This window comes from Falco biarmicus, chromosome 4, assembly GCF_023638135.1.
Source record: "Falco biarmicus isolate bFalBia1 chromosome 4, bFalBia1.pri, whole genome shotgun sequence".
Lineage (NCBI taxonomy): Eukaryota > Metazoa > Chordata > Aves > Falconiformes > Falconidae > Falco > Falco biarmicus.
Window position 1 is genome coordinate 68,652,885 of NC_079291.1, and position 17,184 is coordinate 68,670,068.

The following is a 17,184-nucleotide window of genomic DNA, read 5'->3' on the forward strand; positions in this document are numbered from 1 at the left end:
CCTGGAGAGCAGCCAGCAGGAAAGGAAGGAAAATGTGCAAGAAACCAGGCAGTCCAGCTGGGCCATAGCTACTGGTTTTATGATTTCTAAAGCTCCTGAACTTAAAAGTGATTTGAGGCTCCTCTCTTATCACCACTGTATCTCATCTGTTCCTTCCAACGCAGGAAACCAGTTATATGGCATTCGCTGCGTGCCAACAGCTGGTCAACACTCATCTGGAATATTTAACCTGTACTAGTGGCCTGAGAAGGCCAATATAATCGAGAAACTGCTGAAAGGCTCTAAAGGCAACAGCACCATAGAAGAGCAGCGAATTGCAGATCTTCATCTACCCACCTGCACTCCCAACTACCCCCTTCCTTCCCTGTGTGCTCTACCATGGCATCTCTTTCATTCTCCGTGAGCAGCGGGAGCTGGAGCTGCTGGGGTTAATGCCAGGTGCTGCAGCTGCGTGGACACAGCCGGGATCGGACCTGTTTCTGGTGAAGCATCACCACGAGGGAGTACAGGCAACAGGTTGTCTGCAGACTGAGATCTGCTGCTGTTCTGCTGCCTGAGCAGGATAGGGGCAGGAGGAAAGATCAATTCTAAAGGAACACCTCTCTAATTAAGAAAAAAACTTCATGAACAAATCACACTGGTTTGATGCACAATCTCTCTCCATCAGTACCTAAACAAAATATTTCTCCTACAGATATTAAAAGTGTAAAGGACTTGAAATTGACTCGCATTTTCTAAATCTTCTGCAGCTCCTGGCCAGTGGAGGTGGGCACGGCAAGCAGCCAGATGCAAGCAGCACTGGGTGTCAGGCACATAATGCTGCCATGAAGAGAAGAGAATACAGCCTGCTGCAAAAGGGGAGCATCAGGCACCCCCAGGTAACCAGCAGAAGCATCTGTGCTGTGTCCAGGTGCCCTTTACACAGACCTTGGGTTGCCTCCGCATGAACCTCTGTAGCAACTAGTGAAACACAAGGAGCATCCTGGTAAAAGGTATTAAAAGTTTTTATTTTAGACATAACACAATTAATTGTTATTAGGATTTAGGTATACCAGAAAGGGAATGATGGATAAAATAGACATAAACTAGTCCTTATATGACTTAAGTTTTAAACACACAGAAGCCTTTTTACTGCTGTACCTGCGCAAGAGGCCACTGCGTTTCAGGAAGCACCAAGTGTTATCAGAAACTGAACTGGATTCACTGGTTTTGTGCTTTTCCCTGCACCCTGCCAGGCCAGATGAGGGCAGGCAGCAGGATCATCTCACCTTGACGAACAGCAGCCCCATCAACTGCATCTAACAGTACGCATGAGGAAGAAGTCTCCTGAGGTGGGGAAGGGGTGATATTACAGTTATTCAGGCAGGCTGTGGTGTGTGCAAAGATAAAAAAAAAAAAAAAAAAAAGGCATACTCTGAGGTAGCCTCCTCTGTGTATCCCAAAGTCCCTAGAGGTAACGTACATTGCTCAGCACCGCGGCTCTTGCAAAAAGAGATATTTGTAAGACATCACAGATGTGCACTTCCCTAGGTGCCTGGAAAGCAGGGTTTTGGTGCCTTAACTAAGAATCAGGAACAAGTGCAGTGCCTGGTTACTGAAACCAAGGTGCGCCGGTAAGCAACTAAGCGTGCCGCCTGGGCTTTGGCTCACTATCAGCAAGGGAAGCATGGCTCATTAGTTCCTCCGGGCACAGCCTAACGCTGCCCCTGAACAGCTACTGCCCGGCAAACGGCCCCATAGTCATCGGGGTAAACAACAAAAGCTCCCATCGTCATCGGTGTGTGCCACTACTGCTGTCAGATCACTGGGTTAAGGTTTCTATGGCTTTTATTTGGGGGAAAAACAGCACTACCTGGGAATCAGCACCAGCCATAAGGCAGATTCACCAGCAGCAGCTACAGCAAACCCAAAATATATCAAAATATCAAAAGGTTAACACATTGCAGGTCTGCACCAAGACCATGTTTGTCACCTCTCCAGGTCTATTACAGCCCTAGTAAGGTAAGATAGGCTAAACATGGCCATGAACTTGAGCAGAATAAACTCATCATCAGCACAACCACCTGGTTAGTCTTCACTGTGCTGTAACTTTGTCTTGTAGGGAAAAATAATCTGTTGGATTCACTTCCTATGTGGAGGATAGCTTGTGTATACCCTCCAGCTATTTTCACCCTGTATTGGATGAATGCAAACAGCTTTTAATTAAAGCACTGGAGTTAAGTCTCCATCACATTTTAAAAAAGGCAAACCCAGGAATGTGACACGCTTGAGTCATACAGCAGGTTGTACAGCATAGTACCACAAAAGTAACCCCACAGCCCTAATTTTCCTCCCCAAATAATTAATATTTACGATAAACGTATCAGCTGCTTTTGGCCTGTCTGGCAGCTGGACCCTTGGTTCAAGACCAGGCTGAATGCATGGAAGCTTTTCAGTTCCCTTCCTCTACCTCAAGCTTGGTATTACTTCTGTGCCTGCTTATATAGGACGCCCCTTCTCACACAACAGCTTCAAATCTTGAGAATTTGAATTTTGCTGGATGCCTGTAGATCCCACCACTAGCTGTCACCTCTTTAGGAACCCAAAGAAACACCACAACAAATTTGCAGTTAGAGAATGAGTCTTTAAGTCAGACACGTGCAAAAGCATGCAGAGCGAAGATCCCACAAAAATGTTAGAAGCGGGCTCTCAATGGGAAACTAATTAGAAATTTATTTTAATAGCACATTAAACCCAGCAACTTTTTTTGCAAAGATGAAGGGTCCCAGGCCTGCTGAACTTACAGAAACACACGAATGCTTTTGTATATTCTGGCAACAAAATAAGTCCCTTCAAAATACCAGATATTTCTGGACCGTGGAAAACTGAGCTCCCCGTCTAAGTCTAATTTACAGCCCTGCTAACAATGTGGGAAACTCATTACAAGAAACAAACAACTGAGGTGTTGCTTGCCACCTCCCACCTATCCCAACAAGCCCTGTCTTAAACTACCTCCCAACTGCTTCTCTCCCCTCTGGGAAGGTAAATAGCCCAACGGGTTTATCCAATACACCCTGTGGGTCCTGCCGGGAGCCAACCAGCTCCCACACCGTGCTGTACTGACAGAGACAAGATTTGTGTCAGCAGGACAGCTCGAGGGAACGAGGGGAAGCTATTCCCGCACCCTTCGTTCCCACGGACAGCACAGCATCGTACCATCTCTCATTTCAGCTGACCTGAAAGCATGCAACAGGATACAGGACAAAGCCTGCAAACCCAAAATGCAACTTGCAGATGGAGCAGCTTGCAGACGCAGCACAGGGCAGCCTGCACGGGCCCTTTCAACCATTAGATTCCTGTTTCCTGTGAAACGACCTGCAGACATCATGACAATTTTAAAGAGAGCACATAAGATGGATCAGTCATGGTTTCTGAAAAGCTGCTTCAAGAGTTCTTTGTATGTAGGAGCATACTTTCATCAGCTCCAGAAGAGAAAAAAGCTGCCTAAGATGCAGCAACTCGTGAGCTTTCCACTTGAAATCATCCATATAAACAGCCTGAATAAAACATTTGAAGGCAAAACTCAAGGATCAATTTGTTGGATTAAGCTGCTCGCTTCAGAGCCTGAGCAGGATTAGAGCACTCTGCCTGCGCTGTGCACCTCTTTGCACCCCAGATCTGGATACTCTGAGCGTGGGGCTCCACGTCAGAGCAGCGAGAGCAACACACAACCACAGCAAAAAGCTATTTCTCAGGCCCTTCCTGGAACTCCATCAAACTGAACTGCCTGTTGATTTAGCTGCTGGTGTGAAGTCGAGCGGAGCCAGCCGCCAATACAGACAGCCCTGGCGCTGAACCCAGCTTCAGCAACGGTTGCAGTTCTGAGTTTTGTTTTTTTTTTTTTTTTTTGCTCTGCTTGGAACCACGTAAATAGCATTTCTGTTTGCCGTTAATCCGTTCGTGCTTACGCTTCCCAGAGTAACCACTGCTGGGAACAGACTTGTGTGTCTTCAGATGCCCAGGGCTTCCCCGCCACGCCAACCTGCCAGCCCTGCAGAATGCAAAAGAGCCGCCAGCGCAGAAAAAAGCAGGGCGGAGGCATCGAGATTACGCTGGGGAACACAGAGGAAATTGCTGCAGAAAGCAGGAGCAAGATGCCAATGTCCAGACGTGGACAATCCTTCCACAGACAGAACTTTGTGACATACATTTGTAAGCTAACAACTGTAAAAAAATTCAATAGGCTTTTCTGCGAAGCCTCAGTAAACCAGAGATGCTCAGTGGTAGGAGTTTCACTTGGGATTTCAACCAAAGGAGATGGCACGCTGCAGGCATAAACTAATATATTCACCACTAAAATTCTACAGCAGGCACAGAAATAGCTGAAAACATTAAGGAATATTGTTGCTCCAACTCAACCTCATGCTTTGCCGCTCCCACTGACCATTTTAATTGCCAGGTGAAGTATTAAGGCAGAGCTTAACACTCAGAAAAATGGCACCTATACCTCTATTAATTTCAGTCTAATATTAAGAAGGAGCAGTGGTGTGAAGAAGCCCAATTATTACAGTCTCCGAACATCTGAGACTGGAGCAAGCCCTGACAGCAAAAGGAAGAAAGGGGTGAGGATCGACAGACACCATTAGCTGCACATCACCTACAACCCACATTAATTCTGCTATTTGTAAAAGGGAGGAAAAATGAAGCAGTTGGCTTTAACAAGAGAGAAATTAAACTGCAGAAATGCAGCAATGTTTTCCCAAGTACAAATTTCATATTTAAAGAGTTCTGGAAAAGGATGCGGGAACAGCCTCCAGGCAAAAGCTGTTGAAAGAAACAGGGTGTTTAGACTAGGGTGGAGGGACACTGCATACCTGGAAGGAAACCCACTACTAGCACCCGGCTCCAGCAAAACCAGGAGCAGCAGGCTGAGGCTCCAGCAGGATAAATCGAGCTTTGATTAAGAAAAAACTGACAGCCAAGGGAACTGCATTCTGGAACAGTTTTCATATAAACTGTTAGGGGTATATTCACAGGCATCCTAAAGATGAGCAGGGTTTGGTCTTTGAAGCAGTTACCAGAGGCTCCGGGTGGCATGGCTGTGGCGGGGATGGTGGCCACCATGTGCCAAGCAGGCACTACCCACCAGCAGGTCTGAAGGTGCTTAGGCCAGATCAGGCAGTGACACGAGGAACGCATTAGTAAGACAACTGAGTACTAATTGAGTCACCCAACCACAGGAAACTCACCGAGTTCACCACATCTTCTCCCCCTCCCCTCCCATCATGGGAATGGCAAGGGAGGAGACGTTGAGGAGAGCCAAGCAAGGCAGACAGATGACCTACCGAGCTGGGTAACTGTGCAAGATGATTCACACAGCCCCAGCCGTGTGAACGGCCTGTAAGCTCATCACTGCTTTTCCCCATCCAACAGTAAATACTGGACCTAAGCCATTTTATTTCTCTTGAGGAGACTCCCAGAGTTGTTTTGGCACAAAGACAACAGAGGAGCCGTTCCCATTCTCCAGCTATAGCAGTTTACTCAACTCATCTCGAGCTCTCAGCTCACCTCCTGTCCTGCTGCCTTTCAGGGTCCCTGAGGGACCATGACTACCCTTTTTACCCAAGGTAACCAACCGTGCTCCTTAAACTGATTGTATTGAGCCTGAGAACCCTATTACAAGCCATTCTTACCCAGTAATGCATTTCCCAGATGTGATGCTCAAATAGCAACTGGCTAGAAACCTGCTCCAGTGAAGACAGCTGTGAAATCCAGCACCTGACTATGGGAAAGCAGAGGTCATTTCCCCAAATCTAGTGAAAGCAAAGAGGTGTCAACTCATCTGAAGAACAAACAGCAACATCCATACCAAAAAAGACCAAAGAAAGCATCAGATATGAGAGCAATGGGAAGACAAGAGATTCCACTAGTAAAAATAAATACGCTGTGCACATCCCCACGTGACGCATGCAGCTACTCCATCACAACCGCAACATTTCAGTCATATCCTGCTCAAGTATTTCACATCAAACTATAATAGAGCAGATTTTTGGTGTTTGCACTCTCACACCCCTGCACTCATTCAAGCTAACGACCGGAGATGAGGGCACGTAGCCCTTATTGTCATGTTGGCCGCACCCCTGAACCTGAATCCCTGCATCAGCTCTTCCCTCTCCTTTTTCCATGATTCAGCCAAATAGCAAGATATCCTTGGATTGACACGCCAGCTTTGACAAAAGCGAGAGGAGTGGGTACCATTAATGGGTATAACACACTCAGTGCTCCCAAAGTGCACCCTCTCCATCTGTCTGGCCTCTCAGAGTTCTGCAACCGTCCCCCTCAAAGGGCTGCATGCATCGCTTCAGGTACCCAAAAATTCATGGCCCTATAAAAGCCCCCAGCTCCCCGAGACACAAACTTGCTGTGTAAGCAAAGGGACAGTATTGCATCAAGATGACCCCAGAACCATGAAGGAGACCGGTACACAAACAGGCTGGTCTCTGTAAAGTGATGCAGTGTGACATGGCTGGAGGGCAGCCTGGAGCAGAGAAGCCAGGAACACATTCGGACAAGACCTACAGTGCTGATAAGTTTGCTGCAAAAGAATGTTTTAGGGGTGACTCACGATTGCAACAGAAGACACCAAATAGTTGTTTGTATTGGTCTATAAAGCAAGTCTATTCTGCTGAACCCAAGCATCCAACTAAGCAAACCCTTACTCTGAATTTTTGAGGCAAAGGTGTTTAAATGTTGGAGTCTCCTAGTCCCCCTCTCCTTTGTATACAGAGGAGAATTCACAATCAGGCTGCAGTTCACAGAAAATTGACAGAAGGTGTTCATATCCCCAAATTTTAGTCTGATACAAATGTAACACTTGAAGTGTCAAGAGGTAGAAGGAAAACGAGAAAACTGGGAAAAAAAAACCAGGTTACAAACAACTGCAGCACCTCAAGGTACTTCTCAGAAGGCTGAAATCTGAACAAGGCCACTGAAGAGAGAGAATTGGGATGTGACTCCAGGTCTTTTTTTGACATATTGAACTGGGATTATCTCAATTACACAAGAAGTCATACACAGAGACTGCCATGATCTCAGACTTTCCCTTGCCTGTCTGCACACTGCCGGTTGTGTCTGATCAAAAATGCAGAGGACTTTTGCACATGCTGCAGAAATTAAATTCTTAGAAAAACATTTCAAGCACATAGGAAGGAAGGAAAACTGGTTTGTAAATTCATGTGTAGAAGAGGTGAAGAGAAGGGACATCAAAGAATGGTCATCACCGACAAATTACAGACTGCGTGGAAAGATGTGATAACTCAGCTGTCAGCCAGGGACATGAGAGGGACCTTCTGAAAAATCAGGTGTCATTAAGTGGTGCTGGATGAGTGGTTAAGAAAATGCTTTGAGTACCCCGCTGAGCTCAAATTAGACATGGAGAACTGTAAGTCCTGTCCTGTTTCAAGTGCAATTCAGCTTTGAGCACTGGCTGTTGCATTTAAAAAACAAAAAACAAAAAACCCCACCAAAATCACACTTTAACTACAAGCACTAGAGACAGGGCACAAATTCACCTGGCAGTTTGACTCTGACAGCAGCGACCCCGGGAAGGCAGCAGAGCAGCCTGATTTCATCCAGCCTTCTTCCAAGATTACAGCGCTCCCCAGCACACTTTGAGCAAAGGCTGCTTTAATGCCTGCCTCGGAGAGCAGTTAGTCATGTCTAGTTCTGCAGAGGCACACACTATAGTTAAAAAAATAAGCGGGTCCTCTGAGTAAGTCACTCTCACCCTCTGTTTCAGAGCGGCACAGTGAGCAATGAGCAAGGGAAGCCCCGAGGCGAAACCACAGACCCAAAGACTGCAGCCCAGGTTCCTACACCAGTTCTGCCACAGCTTTCCTGCACGACCTTGGGAAAACAACTGACCTTTTCCTGCAAGGCCACTGTAAATTTTAACAAAGCACTTAGACACAGACAGAAAACAGCATTTGTCACCGAGGAGACAGGATTCTTGTCGATGCTGATAAAGCTGTAAATGTGCTTGCACAATGACCAGCAGCTAACCGAAAGAAATCCTTTGCACAATGCAGAAGTTAACTATTATTCCTCTACGGATCACCTGTTGCAAGATCTCACATGACACAGCAAAAAGGACTGAGATAATTTCAAACCATTAAAATACCCACGAAATATTTTGTAAGATACAGTCATAGCTCATAGGGATCCAACTTACAAAAAATCCAGCTCCAGACAACCTAAAGGTTTGAATTACAGCTTATCTCAAAAGGCCGCATAAGGTATTTGCGGACTGAGTAACCATTTTTGCTGAACACAAGGTTTTACTACAAAAGCTGAACAACTTTCACCCTACGGCTGCTCCAACATGCAGCCATGGCATAAAACCCCTCAGCCCTGCAACAGAGCCATCTCCCCTCCAGCCAAGGACAGGGGCTGCTCCATCAGCTGCGGATAATCAAACCCAAAAACTGAATCACTGCCTTCTGAGCTAATCTGCTTTGTTTTTAAAAGGAACCAGGCTTCTTGGGGACAGCCCCAAAATACTTCCTGTTATTCCATCTGCCAAAGCATGACAAGCTTTGGTCATCCTTGACAGAGCTGAGCTTCCCAAAGCTTGCGCCCTTAAAGCTAACGCCCCACCAGCTCGATCCCAGCAGTGCTAGGAGTAAGCCAGGATTTCATCCTAGCAAACACTTGGCGCTGATTAGTTCAAGTGCAATAGTTTAGAAAAAAAAGAAAAAGGTTTCTTTCAGAGCTTGGGTGTTTAGCTGCTGTCCCACCAAGCTAGCAGTTGATTTGTTTTTAGCCACTTTCTTTGAAGAGTGAAAGAAAAATTAAGGAGAGCAGGACTGGTTTGCAGAGGCAGAGACCTGTAAAAGCAGTTTGCGTGACTCATGTTTGTTTTTTTTCCACACCGAAACCAATGAGAAGGGGCAGCAAGCGCTGTTCAGCACGCTAAGGAATCATTTCCTTTTGTTGCAGGGGCTGGCTGTGCCAGGATTAAAATTGACAGCATGCACCCCTCACAACTGTTCTGCAGCACTACCCTCTCCTCATCTCCAGTTCCAGCGTCAGGCACAGAAACCCATGTGTCTCACAGATCTCCAGCAATCTCCACACTTTGCATCGATCACAGTGCAGTGGGTGTGACTTTGGCAGAAGCATGGGCTTTACTGCAACAGGGAAAGGAAAAGGAGAGAAATTACTGGCAGTGCAGGCCACTCCTGTTGGCAAGGCTTTGCAGCCGTAGCGATACTTTATAAGGAAATTTCTTGGATGAAACTGCCTATCCTCATGCTACTGAAGGTTTGGGTTTTTTTTTTTGTTCTGTTGCAGATGCTCTACCAAGTTAATTGTAGCAGGTATTTTCTATAGAACCAAAGCCATCCCCCAGGCTGGGGACTATCTGCAGAAAAACCAAAACAGATTTGAGATCTGTGGTGGAATTAAAGCGTCCCTTCAGTTCAGGGCTACCAAAGCCAAGACCAGAAGCAGCAAAGACAAGTCCCAGGGGATTCATGCCTAAGAAGCGCCCAGTACAGATGATGTAATATGGTTTAACCAGGCAGGCTTTGTCCAGCCTTTGGCTATGAATGGTCAGTGACCTGCTGGTATGCTTCCAAATGCTGAGAATCGATTACATTTCATCATCAGGCTACGGTAATATTCAAATGGGAGGCTTCCAAGGAAAGTTCAAGTTCTTAATTTGTTTGTACTGTGGGTGCCCATTTCTTACAGATCAATGATTTACTGCACCTGGCACAGTGCTGGCCACGTCCTCACTGTTACACAGAAAAGTCCAGATTTATAAAAAAAAATAAATCTACTTATGTCTAGTTTTTAAAAAGATTAAGAATTCCAACACTGCTGTCTTAGTTCAACTCCAGCTCAGGCTGGACGCACCAAGTTTGGAGTAACATCAAAGACACTGAGGAACAGGATGTCTGTCGGGGCTGGTTTGGGTTCCCCCCCCCCCAGAAAAAGGTTGGTCTGACCTGGGGGATGTGAACTATCCACTTCCATCAAATAGTTACTAATAATAAATCAAGCTGAGGAAAGCAATAGATAGAAAGCAGAGGTGCACTTCAGGTTTAGAAGCACAGCATCCAAACAAATGGATGAATTTCCTACCAGACACTTTTGCACACACATCTTCCCCATGGCCACGTGCAGTGGGAGCATGTGACGGTAACACTGTGAGTCTTTCTGGGCTGGACTTGCAGAAAAGTTGAATTCTAAGGAAAGAACAGCTCACACATCAGCTTCTGTGTACACAGAGCAGAGAAGGAGAAATCCAAAACAGGAGATTTCTCCAGGCCAAGCTGCCATCACAATTTTAAAAAAAACAATTTTCCTTTCAGATTTTTAACTGAGCGCCTAATAAGCAAACTGCAACTGCCTTTACTCAATCAAATGGCATTTGGGGATTCCAGATTAATTCCAGTGAACTACAGCAACAAGCAACTGAAAGTTGCCAATACCCGTTTTATTTTAGTGAGTATGAACAAGATTTAAAATACCAGAGGGTGGGGGCTGTACATACAACTAATAAAGGTGTCTGGTAGCTTAAGTGATCTGGAGACAGTTCTGGGATTCAAAATTTAAACAAATACTAAACAAATGAGCTGGTGCAGAGGAGCAAAGGAATGCTGGCCTCAGGGCTGAGGAATGCAAGCCTGTCCAGACAGCAGCAAGAGAGCAGCTGTACGTGCACCCTGTGCCAGGATGGGAAACCCGCTGGAAATATGTAAAGTTAGTGCTGTTTAGGCACTTTTACATATATCTATACTTAGAAAAACTAGATAAAGAACAAGCAAACCTGCTTAATAACAATATGCCTATGCAACTCTGTCCCACAACTTGAAAGCCCAACTTCAGTGAGATTCAGATAAGAGATTGAGGGCTTTCACACTAGAAAGTTAGAAATCAATTATAGAAACAATTGACAGCTGGATTATTGGCCTAAATCCCCTGCACCCTCTCAGCAATTTGCATTTCAAACAGACCGAATTTCACAGCAGGACAGATTGTTTCCCCATCTTGTCTACAAGTTCACACAGGAGTGAACTGTTCTTCCAGTCAGCCCACAACCAGGGCTTCCTATCTCACTAGAAAATAAAAGGTTTAGATTTAAAAAAAAAAAAAAAAAATCACAGTAGGCATTTTTGCACATCGATAGAAAAGTGCTTAGGCAGATCTAAACTTCAAAGAGTTTATTACAAGCTGGACAAACCTGGTTTAGCACAGGCCAGCTCCGAGGCTCGCTGACTGCGTGTGATACTGCAAGCAGTGCTAGAGTGCTATGGCTTTCTGAAAAACAAAACCAACCCGGCATTTATACAACCTCCACCACAGATGCCACCATACCACCTCATCGAACAGCAATAGGTAATGTCTTGCATGTCCATCAGCATCTCACACACCAAAAGAAAAGTCAGGTTTACTCAGTGATGTGTGACTAACTCAATCAGCTCCTGGGCCAGCAGACTACAGCATCGAGCACCTCCAGGTTGCACACAATACTGTCAAACAAGGAAACCTCAGCCCTGCAGCTGAAAACGACCATAAAGATATATTCATGTTTACCTAGAATTTAGGTGTTTCAAAAGGAAAGGCTGATTTAATTATCCTGGCTGTTGGCCAGTTTGGCAAAGGCAGGACAGAGCAGCAGCTTGCCCAAACTTCAGAGACCCCCATTTTTCCTTCCCAGCTCTCCAAGGCAGCTCAACCACGGCTTTTCCAAAATAACGAGACTGTTATCTCAGGTCAAGGAGCAGAAGAATGGGAACCCAGCCTCTGTTTACTGCTAGCTGTTGGGAGGAAAGCCCATGTGGGCTGCTGCTGCTGAAGGTTAGCTTGGTGTGCAGGTGGAGCATGTGGGAGGGCAGGAAGGACAAAAACCAGCGCCAGTAAGAACTGACTCAGCAATGCTCACCCCCTTTCATTATCTCAGATCTCAAAACAGAAATGTTAAAATACACTTTCAAAATGAGCAGGCAAGCTGGAGATGGTTTATATAACACTGCTGGAAGCAAGCGGACCGTTTAAACTCATGCAAGTTACCAAGAGCACAGCTGTATTGGGAAGCTGCAGATGAAAGATCATATCGCGAGGCATCGCCGGTAACCAGGGGCTGCGATAAGCCCTTAACGTGCAGAGCACATTTCAGGGCTCGGTGCAGGAGGAGGCTGAAGGACAGCGTTCCCACGGCAGGAAGGGATGGGACTGCAGCCCACAGGATGGGGAAGGGAGAGTCCCACCCAGCACGGAGAGGGCAGCAAAGGACAAAGTCTTACTCCTGGCTGTCAACATCAGCTTGAACATCCAGACACCACAGCTTCGCAGGCACTACAGGGTACACAGCGTAGTATCATTCCCCCTGAAAATATCTAAAAAATTCTTCAAAGAATTACCTATGCCCCAAACCAAATAATATGCAGTAAAACAGAGGTAACGTTGCAATTTAACAAATACAGGCTTTTTTCCTTTCTTAGATAGTTAAGGAATAAATGCATCAAAGCTGGCAGCTGCTGGCATAAATAGACAGGCCACCAGCGCTGGCTGAAGGGCCACCATGAAGAAAACTGACAAAACCCCTGCTGTACTTGTTTTTCCATTATCTAATATTAGGCCATGTAGGTATTTATGAACCACTCTGCAGTGCATTCAAGCTAATTCCCAGAAAATCACGTGCCTTCGCAGTGAATTCAAGATTAGGAAGCTTTTCAATGTTTTCTTGAGAAGAGATGTGATCACCATGCAGTACTAACAGCAATTTGAAAGTCTGCCTTGTTGGTTGGCTGCCAGATACTGACCCAACGAGCATCTTATTAAGCCTTCAGTCATCTCTTCCCAGCTATTTGTGTCAGACTGTGTGCTCTGAGGCTTGAAGAGGCTAAAGCAAATTCAGGTTGGGGGCAGGTATGAGCTACAGAACCACATTCTAAACATTTGGAGAAATACTAAGTGCTCATACAACAAATACATGAGAAAAGCCTCTCTGGTCTACAGCTGCAAGAATAAGTCAGTAGTCATCAGGCCCAAAAGGCTCATTTGATTTCTCTTAAAAAAAAAATCCACAAAAAATGGTAAAAATGCCACAGACATTTCCAGCCACTTCAGATCATCAGTCATGATCATTTCTCACCTCCCTCAGGCTAGGACATGAAGGGTGCAAGTCACACAAGCCACTAGACAGGGCAACACCTCTGTCCAGGTTCAACAACCTGATGGGGAAAGGTGCTGGGCTGCTGCACCCTCTAACCCTTTCCTTCCCCAGATGCATGCTTACAGTGCTCAAACAAAAACGCCTGATGAGGCTGTGTAATGATGTTCTATTTAATGGAATCCATGCAGGCATGAACAGGCCATGTAACAGTCCCTGCAGTGACAGGGACAAGAGCTACTGGGCACTAAGTTTTTTATTTGAACAACATTCGCTCTTTACGCAGCCTGCCTCTTCCTACTGTCCACATCTGGACAGCTGTTAAGGGCAAAAAGCACCCAGTCTGCACTGATTAGCTATCTTCAAGGAAAAAAAAAAAAAAAAGTCATGCCTAGAGGGCAAGGCAGTTGAAAGCTACCCAAAAGGCTTGCTACAAATTTTTGTATGAAACAGCACCTTATTTAGACAATTTGAAAAATGTAACAGAGGGACACTATGGCTGAGAATTTGCATAATGGGCGTCCACATCTTGCTTACCTAACAGGAGAAGAATCCTGTCTGTCAGTAAGTCTAGACTGTGGTGTTGAATCCAGGGGACCGAGGAATCTCCTGGCCAGAAATAACACCCGGTGCGGGGCAGGGTGCTGCCATCTGGTGACACCCACTGCTGGGATGGCCAGGCGGCACAAACCCGGCTCTGTAGGCACCTCTGGATTGGGACTGCTCTGCAGAGCTAGGCTCAGTGCTAAGGGCAGCGAGAAAAGCCATCCTGCCCCTTGCAAAACCTAAGCTGACTCTTCCAAGTGCTCCACGGAGACTTGCCGTCTCCTGCAGTGCCTCGCTCCGCTGTGCTGGCTGGACCACGCTGTTAGCTGCAATTAAAGCAGTGGTAGTGTGACAGCCTCTTTTATTAAAATGTACATACGTTGTTTAATATTAAAAGGCCACAGCATAACAACAGCTTTCAAATTAAAACACTCCAAAGGCTTAGGTGGCTTAACAGAGACCTCTGCAGCGCAGAGCAGCTCACTGCAGGCAGTCACTCCATATATGCAGTTTTTCCCAGTGAACTTCGTTAATTTAGATGATACCCAAAAGGCACAAAGATGTATATTTAGCCCCCATTTCCACCTCCAAAAACCCTGCTGCAACACATGTAGAAACACAGAACCTCTGGCTTTGGAATCACATAGATCTCAACAATTCTGAGCGCCTGCAGAACAGCAACCATTCGCCATCTATCCAACTTTTCCTCCTGTCCCGAAGCAGCACCAGTCTGACCCGCTTCCCCCCAAAGCCCCACTGGGGCTGTCAAATGCCTCCTGAAAACCAGGAAGTTTGAAACACAGACTCAGCCTCCTGCTCCTTCATTTCCAGTGGGTACACTAACAGAAGCAAGCAACGCTCCTCTCTTCTTTGAAATACAGCACCCTTGATCTAAAGATAATCCATCTCTAGGACAACAGAACTATGTGAGCAAGATACTTTATTCTCAGCTACGGGTTTGTCATCTCACCAAGCCTGAGTTCCTTTACCTTGCTGGTATTTCACACATGGCACAGGAAATACAGGATTTCACAAAAGGACTGCTGATGCATGAAGGGACTTTGGAGGCTCCACAGAAAGCACTCATACCAAGTATTACACTATGAAGTTGGAAGCGACCAGAGAAAGGGGACACCCATGCTCACATACTGCAGCCCGTATCCTGCTGTGAAATTTCCAGCTATTGAGTGTTCCAAGCAGCAATAGTTATCATTTCTTTAAAGCCTACTAAGAAGATTTCTAAGTATTTCAATATAAGCAGCTGCACCTAAAAGTCAGCATCTGGTGATGAGGAGGGCAATGATGAACAAATGGGATGTGGTTAGACACAACTGCATCGCGTCACGCGTGGTGCCACAGAACTGCCATCGGTACGGCAGATGAGATTCAAGACCTCAGAAGAAAAAGATATGTGAAGACAAGGCCGTGTGAAAAACTCCAGGAACTATTTTGGAAAAGAAAACAGTGGAAGTACACTGGTGAAATGCTGTTGCTAGGACATCTGTGCAGACCAAACGCCATGCTTAATCTCACCGTCATTTCCTTCAAGCACACTAAAGTTTACTCCAACGTGACCCATCTCCTTTATGTAGTGAGGTCGGTGAAGCTTACTAGAAGGTGAACTACAGCTACAGGCATCGTTCCAGTCCAAATTTAAATACTGTACTTGGGGGCACACAGGGAAAGTACCAACAAAATGAAAAAATTAGTCTAAAACTTTGAGCATGGTACTACTGATTTATTCTGTGTCTGAGATCACACAAAGCTCTAGGGCAATTTAAAACTGCACAACTGATATTTAACTTATTGCTTCTGTAGAAAAGTCATGAGGCTTTAATCACCATGCTGCTTCATGAACTGGAAGATTACTAATTACAGGATTTGTTAGTCAGCATTACCAGACACTGTTTTAGTGTTGATTGTTTGTATAGGGAAGATTGGAACCGACCATTTAATAATTTTAATGGAATACAAGGTGATTTGAAAGAGCTGTCCTCAGCAGAATGGGCAAAAATCATTATGGTTGTCGCATACATCCAGAAAGTAGCAGCTTCAGTGGGATCAATGTGAAACCAATGAGAGAAAACAGCCCAGGACAAGTGAGACAAGCACCTGAAATCACGCATTGAATCTCCTGCCTCTACCCTTGACCATCCTGCTTAGAGGGCAGGGAGAAGACGGGACATTTGCAGCATCTAATATTGCAGCACAGAGCAAAAACGCTATTACACAGAAAGAAAAAGCCATCATTTGCAGTATCTCCTGTTCGTGTGCTACTGGTTAACACGTACATACGTTCCAGCAAAGGCTAGATAAAAAAGGAAACTGAACTTCATCATCCAGCTACAGCAGTTAAAGCCTGCTGCTTCCCTTGGCTTCCAGCAAGAACAAAGGCTCCCACACACACCTCACGCCTTCTGACTAAGAGGGACATGTCTTCTTTGGAATCTATAGATCTTCTTCCCTAATTAAGGAGGTGGATTACTGTTACATAATGTCGCTCCACGTGGGCAACAAGTAATCACCAGCCTTTGTCTCAGACCAGCAGGAGCATGAAGAATCGGATCAGAACACCACCTCCGAATAGCTAATGTAGCTGGGCAGCCACCACTGAGGTGTTATCTGGCTGTGGCATTTTCCCACTGCGGCAGGTAAAACTTAATCAGTAGAAGGTAAATTAATAATGAAACGATACTGTGAGTTTCACAAGGGTCAAGTTCTCGCTCACCTTCTTACTGCAGTGGAGCAGTTTCGGCTACTGTCTTGTAGGGTGCACTGGCTGCCGCGGATCCCAGTTATGACTCCTTCTGGAAAGGAAACATGAATTTAGGAGATCCGTCACTGATACACTAAACAGCGCATTATTAATGAAGTTATAATTTGGAATAATCTATTTTACTCCACTGACTGCAATGCTATCATAGCAATATTTACTTCAATAATTGGTGTAATGAGGAAGACACTGCCTTCACTGCAGTTGTCTTGTTTTATTGGTAGCAGTTTCCTGTATCAAAAGAATTCCACGTCTCAGTTACGTTTTGAAATTAACATTGATTTCTTCAAATTTTATAGCGTTTCCAAGCACACCTTTTTTTTTGTTGCATGCAACAGACACACACTCAAGGTGAGCCCAATTTCATTTGTTTTTATAAATAACACACATGACCTGGACGTCACGCTGTGTATTTCAGACACTGAATCCAAACGTGTGGCATCTGAAACCGGAGATAACTAAGGCTTCAACTACTGGATGAGAGTTCACTTAAATATTCTACTCTAGATTTCACTGCAAACTACTGGACTACAGACAACAGATACTGAGCTTAAGTCCCTTGTGGTGGGAGAGGTATCTGCACCTTTGTATTTTGGGGGGGAACACTGCAGAGCAGTGTTTTAGCAAAGAAGCCAGCAGAGTCCTCGGCTAACACAACCTCCTGGCAAGTTTAGTTTTCAAGAAACAAGCACCAAAAAAAATGATC

At 45.4% G+C, this 17,184-nt stretch overlaps 1 protein-coding gene across 12 annotated transcripts in view; it reads right to left on the minus strand.

Moving 5' to 3' along the window:
- The window catches only part of GNG7 (G protein subunit gamma 7), a 79,285-nt gene that overhangs the window by 37,940 nt on the left and 24,161 nt on the right, over window positions 1–17,184 (minus strand). For 4 of the 12 annotated variants that reach the window (XM_056335269.1, XM_056335273.1, XM_056335271.1 and 1 more), the window contains one exon: window positions 16,434–16,509. The exons of 4 other annotated variants lie outside the window; for them this stretch is intronic. The gene's annotated coding sequence lies outside the window, so the exon portion shown is untranslated. Of the gene's footprint in view, window positions 1–16,433; window positions 16,513–17,184 lie in introns of all 12 variants that reach the window. 4 more of the 12 variants (XM_056335265.1, XM_056335266.1, XM_056335267.1 and 1 more) reach the window with 1 other exon arrangement.